Genomic DNA, 13,779 nt, shown 5'->3' with positions numbered 1-13,779 from the left:
CTAGCAGTGCTTTTGTGAGTTATTTTAAAAGCCTTTTTTAATGTGTGAATTATATTCTTATAAATGATATGAAGTCATATACATTATTTGTAACCAAACACACTACAGTATGTGTCAACCTTATGTAACCTCCCTTACGAAAATTAACCATGGTTTTATTGTGGTAAAAGTGTAGTAACCATGTTTTTTTGGTGAATTGATTACTATGAGCAAAACCATGGTTTTACTACACTAACCATGGTATAACTATGGTTATTTTGTGTTACCATGGTTTTACTACAGTAACCATGTTTTTTTGGTTTTAACTGTAGTAAAACCATGGTTATTTTTCGTAAGGGCTACAGGTACCCCATAAAGGTGGTAAATGACCAGGCAAATGGCCTTGGTGAAGTTTTAACTCAAAAACATTTTTATTCAAACAAATAGAAACATAAGGATGTAACACAAATCTCCAATGCAGATACCCACAAAAGAATCAAAAAGAAATAAACCAAATAAAAACACAAAGCGACCCACGGATGGCCACAGGTTAACTGGCTATTCTTGTGAAGAAAAGGTGTTACACAAATTTGCTCACACTGCAATCCACTCGCAGCAAATCACACTGCAGACCTAAAGAAAAAGACATAAAAGTGACCCAACCACCACACCATCATCCACCAGTGAAGGCAACCCCACAGCCACCGATGGGTCAAAATGAAATCTACAAAGGGAAACAAAAACAATATTAGCAACAGTGGGTACTGAAAATGAAGTACATAATAGTGTTGTGTTTGGCTGCCTGCTTTAATTTTAGTTTTAGTCTAGTCTTTGTGTCAAGCTGTCATTTGAGTTTTTATTAGTTTTAGTCAGGTTCATACTCTTTTAGTCTAGTCAAGTTTTAGTCGACTAAAAGTCTGGGCATTTTAGTCTTATTTTAGTCAGACTTGTCCATGACTATTTTTGTCTAGTTTTAGTCCACGAAAACTGATGACATTTTAGTCTAGTTTTAGTCAGTGAAATTGTATTTTAGTCTCTTTTTAGTAATGCAATTCTATTTAACCCATATAGTATAATGACCTCGTAGTAGTATAGACATTTTTATTTCTTTTAGCCAAACCCATTTCAAACAAAAGTTATATTAGTGTTACCTTATAGACTTAAGAATACATCCATTCCAGACATGGAAGATGCTCTGATTTGAATTTACAAGATATTTGTTTTACTATCCTCTGTGTGAGTGACTTGACTGTTCGTAAGAGTCTACATAAAAGTCTACATAATCAAAACAGAAGTAGTCTAAGCAAACACACACACACACACACACACGTTAGTGTATGTGGTTCACGGGGACATCTCCATAGACGCAATGCAAAACTGTTATATTCTATTCCCCTAACCTACCCCAATCCCTAACCCCAATGTCACAAAAACCTGTTGCCAGTCTTTAATCTATGAAAAACTACCATTTAGTATGTTTTTTTAGCTTTTCCGTTTATGGGGACACTCTCTGTGTCCCCGTAAACCACCTTTATAGCATTATACACTATTCATGTCCTCGTATACCACGGTTTGTAACGGAACCCATACTGTCATCATTTACACAACATCGAGTGAACGACAGAAAGGGAACGCAAATTATGTTACAACTGTATTATCGGTTACAACTGTAACCACGGTTCCCTGACGGAGGGAACTGAGACGTTGTGCCACAACACTGCTACACCCCGCTGACGCAAGCCGAGCATCGCTCTCATATACAGATCACAATTGATTGCCTATCAAGAGCAAAACCCCTACTGTCGTCATCGACACAACGTCTTTTTCCTTTCATCAGGGAATCATGAATACAGTCATAACCAAGACATTACCTCAGGATGGGAAGTAGGCCAGGGATGCCTTACAGATGAGAAAAATTTCCAAGGATCCCTTTGTACCTATAACGGTTATAAAGCACTCGCTTTTTTGGCTATTTTTACCAAAAATAAAATAAAGGTGCTTCACATAACCATAAATTAACTGCATGTTTAACTTGCTGCATGTTTCCTTAACCTTTAACCAAATAAACACAAAACGATTACAGAACTTAACATTAATGGAAACCGATTCTGCACTGTAAAAAATACTTTGCTGCCTTAAACTTTTTTGATGAATCAACTCAGATTTACAAGTCAATTCAACTTACTATTATTTATCTTGACTAGAGATGAGTTGTTATAACTACAGGTAAGTTGTTATAACTTATAAAATATAATTGAGAGGTCAAATTAATTTTATAAGTTGTGACAACTCATCTCTGTTGACATGACTTGTAAATCTGAGCTAGGGATGCTCATATCAGTTAATTTTCCCGACCGACAACCGTAGCTTCAAAACCGAACATCAACCGCTAACTTATAAGATTTTAATATGAAATTGTCATTGAGTAAAAATACAGTTGACGGTTGTCTGTGAACTAGTAAAAACAAAAGATTTAATTTGAACGTGCAAACAGCAGCGACAGATCAACAACAGAACCAGGATTCATACATTATCAGATATTCATGCAACATTACCTTATTAAAAAGCACGAGATCAGTCCAGAGGATTAATATCCAAAAAGGGCAGATTGTCTCCGTTTCATCTACCACAGTGGTCATTTCTAAAGCAGGATGCTTTTCAGAAAGTTTTGCTTTTGCGTCGTCTTTCTCCGTTTGTGCAAAAAGAGAGATGTTTATGGACAGGGTCAGAGGCCATCAGCGAACGTCTGTCCGGATGTGCGCAAGACGGACTGTGTCATCTTGCGCGGACACGCGCTCGTCTCAGTTCAGCTTCCAAACACGCATACAAATGATTTCTCATACAAATGATTACTTTATCAGACCGTCAGGGCAGCAATAATTTGTGTCATTTACAGGACATTCACAAATTAAAGATAGAAAAAGTAGCGAAATGTCTGTCGGCTCATGACGACACGCACCATGTATTAACAAATATTTTTTTCTTTTAACTGATAATGTTAATCGGTCATAAATTCTTACCTTCGGTTAACGGTTAAACGGTCAATGTGAACATCCCTAATCTGAGTTGATTTAACAAAAAAGATAAAGGCAGCAAATTATTTTTTACAGTGTTCCACTATGGCTGATGAATTAAATGAATGAATTAGATGAATTAACAAAAGAATTCCAGCTTGTTAATCCTCTCAATCTTTCATTGAGAGTTATGTCAACAGATTCCTTTTATATTAAAGAGGTGTCGAATATAAAAGTTGCAGAAATAATTAATAAACTTTCAAATTCTAAGTCTGATGACATTTTTTGGATGAACAGTTGTTTTCTTAAACAGTATAACAATGTCCTTGTTAAACCATTGACCTATCTTGTTAATCTTTCTATTAGTACTAGTACTTTTCCCAGTGCATGGAAACAAGGCATGATTATTCCTGTGTTTGAAAGTGGTAGCCGAGACTCAATGAATAACTACCACCCTATATCGATTTTACCAGTTTTATCTAAAATAATTGAAAAAGTTGTAGTAGAGCAACTGAGTGACCATTTAGAAGCCAGACAGCTACTCCATCCTCACCAGTTTGGGTTCAGATCAGGTTATTCAACAGAAACAGCAAACTGCTGCTTTATAGAAAACGTAAAAAAGTCCCTGGATAAGGGTAATGTGGTGGGAGCTGTATTTATTGATCTTAAAAAGGCATTTGACACAGTCAATCATAGTCTGCTATCTTAATGTTCAATTTTAATTTCTCAAATGAGGCAGTGTTGTGTTTAATGTTATAATTATAGAAAATAAATAAATGAAAGAAAAAACAATTAAAACCATAATTAAATGCCCATCAATGATTTAAAAATAAATAGATAAGAAATAAAAAAATTTAATAAACTATACCCATATAAAAAAGGGTAATTTACTTTAATAGTGAATTGTCCCAGCACTTACAAAGAGAGGTTATACAGCCTAATGGCCACAGGTATAAAGGATCTGCTAAAACGCTCAGTAGAACACTTAGCAGTGATCAGTCTCTGACTAAATGTACTTCTCTGGTCGGCCAGCACCCTATGTAGTGGGTGAAAGGGATTGTTCAGAATTGAATTTAGTTTTGACAATATTACAGAGTCCAGCTCCATACCAAGTACAAAGTCAGCCCCTAGAATTAATTTGTCCAGTTTATTTCTGTCCGCCACCTTCATACTAATTCCCCAACAGACCACTGCAAAAAATTATGCTAGCCACCACAGACTCATAAAACATCCACAGCATGGTATAGCAGACTATACAATTTCAGATTAATCAGCTAGTTCCTCTTTCAATCCTACTAGAAATTCATGTGTTTTAGTCACTTCATGGTCCTGCATTAAAATACTAGATATACTGTAATTTATCTAAGTATGCGTACTGTTATTTTAGTGTTATTATGAAGACTGCTGTCAGGGGTTTGATGAATACATTTATTAATGCAGTTGTTGAGATAAGAAATGGCTGATGAAGTTGAAAGGCAGTTTCAACTAGAAAATGCACTTCCGGAGGAACCGCAAAAGTGTGCTTGCTCTGGTGCGGTCATTAACGTGATTTGTGAATAGCACCTTTGGGAGTACTTCGACTCGCCTGAAAAGTCCGCTCCCCTTCTCACTCTCATAATGGGAGAGGGAGGGTGTTACTGCGCCGAGTCGAAGTACTCCCAAAAGTGCTATTACGCTATAAAATATAGTTCCTGTTTTAAGTCCGCTTAAAAAAGCGCTATGTTTTATTTTGTACCACCAAACTTGCTCGTATAACTACTCGTCTTAAATAGGAAAAACGTTGATGTGTTTAGTCACTTCTAACTTTATCTCTGAGTGGTACAATTGAATGAATGGGGCTAAGCTAAATGCTATCGAAGCATCGCAGCACGCTCCAGCGCTTACGTGCACGCACACAGATGATAGAGGGATGTATCAACAGTTCTTAGTTAAGGTAATAACATATTTTAATATTGAAAATGAGTAGACTATTCCTTTAAGATTGTAGAAACATGGTGGCACAAAATGGCAACTTCCATGTAAGGGGACCCTCTGTGTATGTAGATAAAAACATCTCATTCTAAAGTAATGAAAACATAACGGTTCATTATATAAGGTCTTTATACACCCCTGATAATATAGTTTGTATATTATTTTGCATGTAGATAAAAACGTCTCATTCTAAAGTAATAAAAACATAATGGTTAATTATGAAAGGTGTTTATACACCCCTGATAATATAGTTTTGTATATTATTTTGCATTTCTGTCAAGAGATCCTTCTAAAAATTACACACTGCACCTTTAAAGTAGGCCAGAGTTCACGTCACCAAAAGCAGCAGATAAAAGCTGCATTTTATTGATCATAAGCTCATTTTTAAAATAAGCGATAGGAAAGAGCGACAGCAGCACTGATAGCCTAATATCATTGCATTTCTTTACTATTTATGAATATGATTGTGTGTTGAGCGTCTACGACAGGGCTATTCAATTAGTTTGTCATGAGGGCCAGAGATATATCAGTGATGATGACTACATATACATTTAAACATACTCATGTTGTATTTTGAAACTGCATAACAACAAAATCAGTGCATTGTACAATATACTTTTTCTACAAACATGTATTTTCAAACTGCATACAACAAAACTTGTGCATTGTAATATGACCAAGTAGGCTTTATCTACATCCAGACATGTTCGTATTTTGTATTTTAAATAGGGCTGCACGATAAATCGCATGCGATACCACGCGCATCACGTCAGTAATGCCGGTGTTGTGTCGAAGTCTGTTCCCCCTATGTTCCCCCTATTTTTCCCTTCAGTGCAGTGTTTTTATGGTGTTTTTATCACGTTATAGGTTTTATTATTTATATATTTAAAGTTTTAATGGCTATTGAGATGTATATGTGTGCATTTCTGTAATGTATCTGTATTGTTCTTAATGGTAAGTCAATTATTTTTACAGTATGAATCATATTATATGTATTATATTTATTTAATTATGTATGCAAACATTACATTTTTAAAACAACCAGTAAAGGAAAAAAAAGAAAAAGACAGGCTATATTTTAAAAGAAATACCCTAATAGAAAACTGTCAAATGTATGAAATATTTAATAAATTGTATTATAAAATACATGATATTATGCCCTTTTAGTATAACCAATTAAAATCTTTAATCTTTCTAAATGTTACGTGATGAAAACGCTATAAAAGAACTACACTAAAGGGAAACATAGGGGGAACTGAGTTCGACACAACACCGGTTCCTTGATTAGTATTAAATCGCCATCAGCTGTTTTCATATAGCGCGACATTAACTGCACAGAGCCGTAGTTCCCTGACAATTTGGCCCATATCGTAGGCGATACGTCCGCGATAATTAATGCGAAATTGCCCCGATTGTCAGGGAACTACGGCTCTGTGCAGTTAAAGCTGCTCCATCTGAAAAAAGCTGATGGCGATTTAATACTAATCAAGGAACCGGCATTACTGACGTGATGCGCGTGACAAACACATGCGATTTATCGTTCAGCCCTAATTTTAAAACTGCATAACAACATAAGTGCATTGTAAGATACCCGAGTAAGCTTTATTCTACATTTAAAGGGGTAAATAAGAGCCATATCACACTCATTGAGAATTTAACTTATTTACTCACTTAAGTACACATAACCAAAAGTTTATAATATGGAACATAACATTGTTTTATGCACTTTTTTGTCAATGCTAATTATTTCACGACCTCTATTTAAACTACAACCGCCATCTTAATAACTGGCAAACATAAGGCTAGCTTCTAATAAGAGAAATTATACTTTTAGATTTCGTCAGGGCAGTAAAATCAGGTGTATGTTTGTCAGCGCGATACGCATACAGTGGTGCAGGTGCTGGGCTGTGAGCGATGGGCGATTGACTTACTCGTTTAAATTGCATTCTTGTTTGAGAACGATGACTCGCATAATATTTGAGCCTTTGTCTGCTTTGAACTTCGGAGAAACGCCAGGATCTTTTATCCAGTTCACAAAAATCGTTTCCTTTATTAAGACATCTAATGTCATTGTGATCATTGAGCCGACATATCAGACAACAACTGTCGGAAGAAGAGTTGTTGTAAGCTGGAAATACAATAAATAAAGTTAAAACAGCCGTAGAGTCCGTGTTCTCTTAACGCACCACTGTCAGTCTTCGCATCTTGACGCGGGCAGACCAAAGCGCGAATACACGTGAAGGGGTGACTCGCGCTCTGCATCTCATGCAACATATGCACGCGCATCAAGATTGCGACCCTGTCCTCTTGCTTTCCATGTGAAATCAATGCTTCGCTGAGTGATTGACAGCATAATGATTGACAGCATAATGCAATCGATCGTGTTCCCGTTAGTCAAGCATACGATTTAGATATATAACTTTCTTATCTGAAGATTATGTAAATATACGCAGTCTTCTAGCTGTGGCAAGCTGTGTTTTAATGTGTCATACATTTCTCAAAGGCATGACTGTTTAAATACACTTGGCATAACATGCATGATTTAAGGTAAAGTGACACTTTTTCGCGTCAATTCACAATCATTTAAACCATGCAGCTGTTATAGAGCCGATGAAAAACGATCACTGCTAACGTTACGCGAGGACGCGAAACTGACGTCTTTACAAACTAATACGTTTACAATGTATTACATTGATGAAAAAGGGAATTAAACTTGTCGTGCCATATATCACTGAAATAAAAGAAAGGGATTAAAATATGTCTGAATCATATAATTCCTACCTGTATGTAAAAATGCACGTTCTCCAGAGAGCTCGCGTTGATTCAAGCATTCAGAATATAAAATCCATTTGCAGTTTTGCGTCCGAAACCGCATACTGTATAGTGAATAAGATGAAGTTTACGATTCTAAAAATATGTATCCAGGAATCTGTCCATATACGATACGAAGCTTGAGTGGCAGCCGAGGTTACCGAGTCCTCCCATGGGCTCGCAGCAGAGTCTGAGGGTGCCGCCTCTTCTCCGGGCTTCTCTGCTTTCTCTTCCTCAGCTCTTCGCTGTATTATGGCTCTTAAAGGAACACTCGATTCTCTCAACAGCTCTTCTCTATTCCATTTTGCCATTTTAACATTAAAACTACATCCCGCCATTGTTATTCAAACTTTTCCACGGAGCAATAGCCTGTTAGCTTAGCTTCTAAAGATGGCTGCCGCTATCTTTACATTCTGTCTAAAAAACACGTTTGAACGTAAAGGCTGCCCTCTACTGGTAAAGGCTAATGACATTTTTTATTTTTTACACAGGTTTTAATTGGACATTTTAAAGTGAAAATAACATAATATAGACATGTTACTGCAATGTTTTTTTTATCTTGGGCATCTTCACATTGGAGTAAAGAGTTCATATAAAATTTTTGGTTAATAAATGTTACAGACATATTGAGATTTGAAGTACTTCCTGTTTTGGCGGTGTTGACGCACATTTAGTTTGGGCTGTGGCGCGTAAACGCTTCCGAAAATCAAAAATCCTTCTAGTAACTTTTGTGAGGCTCGGTCCAAGGATCGCGTACGTGGAATTTCATGAAGTTTGGACAAAATTTGTGACCTGTGAAACTTTTTTAAGGTTTTGTGTTCTTTCCAATATGGCGGCCGAACGACATGGATCTGTGACTTCATCCTCTCAAGCAACTTACACCGGTACTGCCCGAACATTTTAAAGTTTGAACGGTGTCTCTGCGTCAAACGGTCTGGTCGCTCGAGCTGACACAAAAAATCTACCCGGGACTAATAATAAGAACTAGAAAATGCATTTCGGGACGAACTGCAAAAGTGTGCTTGCTCTGGTGCCGCCGATTTAGTTTGTGCATCCTCACATTGGAGTCCCAAGTTCATGTACAAAGTTTGGTTTCAATACGTGAAAGCGTTCCTGAGATAAACTACTTCCTGTTTTGGCGGCGTCGACGCACATTTAGTTTTTGCGGTTAACTTATTTACTCACTTAAGTACACATAACCAAAAGTTTATAATATGGAATATAACATTGTTTTATGCAGTTTTTTGTCAATGCTAATTATTTCACGACCTCTATTTAAACTATAACCGCCATTTTAATAGCTGGCAAACATTAGGCTAGCTTCTAATAAGAGAAATTATACTTTTAGATTTCGTCAGGGCAGTAAAATCAGGTGTATGTTTGTCAGCGCGATACGCATGCAGTGATGCAGGTGCTGGGCTGTGAGCGATGGGCGATTAACTTACTATCTGTCTGATTATTTAGGCTTCAACGTGGCAAACTCAGCCTAGATTCATGAAGATTTTAACAGAGGTGGAAAGAGTAGCCAAAAACTTTACTGAAGTTAAAGTAAAAGTAACTAAATAAATAATTACTCAAGTAGAAGTAAAAAGTATGCAATGAAAATAATACTCAAGTAGCGAGTTACTAGTTACTCATGAAAAAATAAATCTAGATATATGCACACACACGCGCACACACACACACACACGCACACACACAGTGCCCTCCATAAGTATCAGAACAATAAAGACAAGATTTTTCTGTTTGATGTGGAGACCAGAAATTGGTAAGATAAATATCAGTATGCCAGAAGTTTAGAATGTCACATTTTATTAACCTTTGTTTATGTTTCAACACATACATGCTTTAACAACAAAGAACAACAGCATTAAATGCTGACTTATGTGTATTGTACACAAATGCACATAAGTGAATCAAACTGATCCTACATATTTTATGCTTTTCATGTGTAAACAATCAGGACACAGCTCAGTGCCCATTAAAAAAAATAATGTGACAGATTCTGTACTTTTGTCTCATGTTCATCTTTTAATGTTTAGACATTTCTTGACTCCACAACAAACAGAAGAATACTTATGAAGGCCACTTCTACAGTATGTGTAAAACTACAACATACACCAACAGTACAGAAAAAGAATACAAGCACAGAATAGACAAGCATTTCAAATTAACAAATTAAATTTAGTCTCAATGTTGATGTAGCTTGTAGCTGAAATATCAGACAAGTAAACTGACAACAGTTTTGTATATGTATAAAGTTGGAATCTCCTAAGATGGTCTGAGGACTTTGACAGTTTACACTAAAACAAAACTCATGTTTTCTTACGTTGTCATGTCACGTGTGTTTTGTGAGAATCACTTACATCATACAGTACATTAAACAGCGAATCAGACGTCAATCATCGATGGATTTTCTTCAATCTGTGCTACAGTGTTTCTGGAGGTTGCACGCGTTTAACTGTGTCTGACGACGAACAGGTCGGCGGTCGCGCGTATGTAATGGCGGGTACATGTGTGAAGTTTTGCTTTTAGTTAAAAGATTGGTAAATTCATTTCCACGTCACCCAACACTGGTTATATTCTGCGTGTTTCTACATAGGTTACGAGTAAAACAGCTTCGGACGATTCCGTGTTTGAAGCGATCTGAACAATTCATTCAAACTGATTCGCGAACCACTTTAAAACATTTGGCCCATTCGCTTTGTAAAGAGTCGACTCAAAAGACTCATTTATTTGCAACACTTTGTAATGAAAACGACTCAAATGAGTCATTAATCCGCGAATGCGCCAGAAACACAAGATAGCAATTTAAAAATAAAATACAAATTTCGTAATTCATTAAAATACAGATGCCAAACGATCACTTCTACGCGAGGACGCGAAACTGACGTCTTTACAAACTAATACGTTTACAATGTATTACATTGATGAAACAGGGAATTAAACTTATATCACTGCCATATATCGTGCCATATATCACTGAAATAAAAGAAAGGGATTAAAATATGTCTGAATCATATAATTCCTACCTGTATGTGAAAATGCACGTTCTCCAGAGAGCTTGCGTTGATTCAAGCACTCAGAATATAAAATCCATTTGCAGTTTTGCGTCCGAAACCGCATACTGTATAGTGAATAAGATGAAGTTTACGATTCTAAAAATATGTATCCAGGAATCTGTCCATATACGATACGAAGATTGGGTGGCAGCCGAGGTTACTGAGTCCTCCACGGGCTCGCAGCAGAGTCTGAGGCTGTCCCTCTTCTCCGGGCTTCTCTGCTTTCTCTTCCTCAGCTCTTCGCTGTATTGTGGCTCTTAAAGGAACACACGATTCTCACCCGACAGCTCTTTTAAATTCCATTTTGCCATTTTAACATTAAAACTACATCCCGCCATTGTTATTCAAACTTTTCCACGGAGCAATAGCCTGTTAGCTTAGCTTCTAAAGATGGCTGCCGCTATCTTTACATTCTGTCTAAAAAACACGTTTGAACGTAAACGCTGCCCTCTACTGGTAAAGGCTAATGACATTTTTTATTTTTACACAGGTTTTAATTGGACATTTTAAAGTGAAAATAACATAATATAGACATGTTACTGCAATGTTTTTTTATCTTGGGCATCTTCACATTGGAGTAAAGAGTTCATATAAAAATTTTGGTTAGTAAATGTTACAGACATATTGAGATTTGAACTACTTCCTGTTTTGGCGGCGTTGACGCACATTTAGTTTGGGCTGTGGCGCGCAAACGCTTCCGAAAATCAAAAATCCTTCTAGTAACTTTTGTGAGGCTCGGTCCAAGGATCGCGTACGTGGAATTTCATAAAGTTTGGACAAAATTTGTGACCTGTGAAACTTTTTTAAGGTTTTGTGTTCTCTCCAATATGGCGGCCGAACGACATGGATCTGTGACTTCATCTTCTCAAGCAACTTACACCGGTACTGCCCGAACATTTTAAAGTTTGAACGGTGTCTCTGCGTCAAACGGTCTAGTCTCTAGAGCTGACACAAAAAATCTACCCGGGAATAATAAGAAGAATAATAAAACTTAAGAAGATCAATAAGTGTGCTTTTGCAAGCACACTTAATAATAAAACTTAAGAAGAACAATAAGTGTGCTTTTGCAAGCACACTTAATTAAGTACATACATAGACTAGCATTAAGGCATGAGAAAAATCTCACTGAGAGGTTCAGATTCTCAGGTGATGTAAGAAATGTCAGTCTAGCACTGAAATCACTTCTACAAGATTGTAAGTAACATGAACAGATTACTCCATAAAGTGTTACATTAGGGCAGTCACAGTAGAACAGGAATTCTTTTGTGTTACAGCTTTCCCCTATTGTCATTGGATGCAGTGGATGTCACCCACCCCTGTGCCAGAATATGAGACTTTTTTCATGTTACAATTAGTACAGAAGATACAGTATGTCAGCAGACACTACCTTATGTGTAGATTTATTTCTGCAATCAAGTCACTAGCATGCAAAATGTTCTTAATTATGATTTTCTGAAAGTGATGGATGGTCCAAATTATTATGCAGATGCTTTTTTTGTTTGTTTTTTAAAATAAAGTCAATACATTTTATTTTAATCTCAGTAGTTATATGACAGTGTGCATGTTATTCTATGTAAATACATAGTTTGATATTTTAATACTTTAAAAAAATATGCAAATGATGCTTTTCCAAATTATAATGCAAAATGCACTTTATCAAAATTCAGTGTGTTAAAATGATCCAAAAAACAGATATCTGTAAAAAAAACATTGCGAATCAAATAATGTATTTAAGACAGGTTACATAATAGAGCATATTTTTGACATGACTTTAACTCTCCCATTCATTAAACTTGTAAGTCTATAGATTCTGTCTTTACTTAACTTGAAGATGCTAGTATTGCATCCCAGAGTTGATGTTTGAATTTGAATTATAGTGCTGCCCACCTCACAGATCTTTCATATAATGATGCTCCATAAAGAGGTCAGAGGATAGTTTTTATATAACTTAATTTTTTTCTTATTTCATGCCCATATTTAGATAGTCAGTCTTGCTTTTTTGCAGCATGCTATAGTGTATTATCCTACATGAAAGTAAATTAATTTCAGAAGACATGATTTATTTTTTCCCATCTTTTAGGTACTCTACATATCTTCCAGATGTCCTTTTGGCACCCTAAAGGGACCTACCATCTTACTTACCAATATTCCAGTCCAAACCAGCCTTGTTTGAACATGGTGGCTATTCACCAACAATCCAGAATATACTATTCAGTGTATTTGGCATGTCGATGAATAAAACTGTTTAAAAACTTCATGAAGCTCACAGCAAATGTAGTATTTTTGGAAGCTTTAGTTTGGGGGTGGGATTGAAATCCATTTTTATGCACTGAAGGATCCCATATTGAGGGTTTCTTGGTATTACAGAGACACCAGCATTTTTGCTTCTTAGCAGGTGGCATTTTTCTAATATTTTCCCAAAAAAATTCTTCATATGATCAAATCCTTTACAAAAATCTCATAATAATTTAATGATTTCTGTTTAGTTCTATCAAATTTAAATTGTTATAGGAAAAAATAGCTTTTTTAAGATAATGCACACTTTTTTGCATCAAATACTGTATATGCACATAGTAGTAGTTAAGTGTTTGCAGTTTCATGATTAATTTTTATGAGTTTTATCAATTTTTGCATCAGTGATCCTGTGATCGATCCTGTGGTCTGTTTAAGAATGCCGTGAACGTGCACTTATCCTAGCTAGCTACACCTAGCTTGACATAGCTGCATGTTCACATCCTGGCTTAGCAATCGTGCAACAGACTAAGCCAGGATGGGGTGATTAAACTAGGTCAAGCTGGGCCTTGTCTGTTATCCTGGCTTTCTTAATTCTACTTTTGTGCAATACCCCCCTGGCTGATGTCTTCCTTGTTATGTGAAGTCACTCCTTCAGAAATACGTATTGAGTTCTGATTGTGTAGTTTGTTTAGTGTGCTGTGATTCGA

Source organism: Misgurnus anguillicaudatus, chromosome 18, assembly GCF_027580225.2.
Source record: "Misgurnus anguillicaudatus chromosome 18, ASM2758022v2, whole genome shotgun sequence".
NCBI classification, from domain to species: domain Eukaryota; kingdom Metazoa; phylum Chordata; class Actinopteri; order Cypriniformes; family Cobitidae; genus Misgurnus; species Misgurnus anguillicaudatus.
This window is presented reverse-complemented; position numbering follows the sequence as displayed.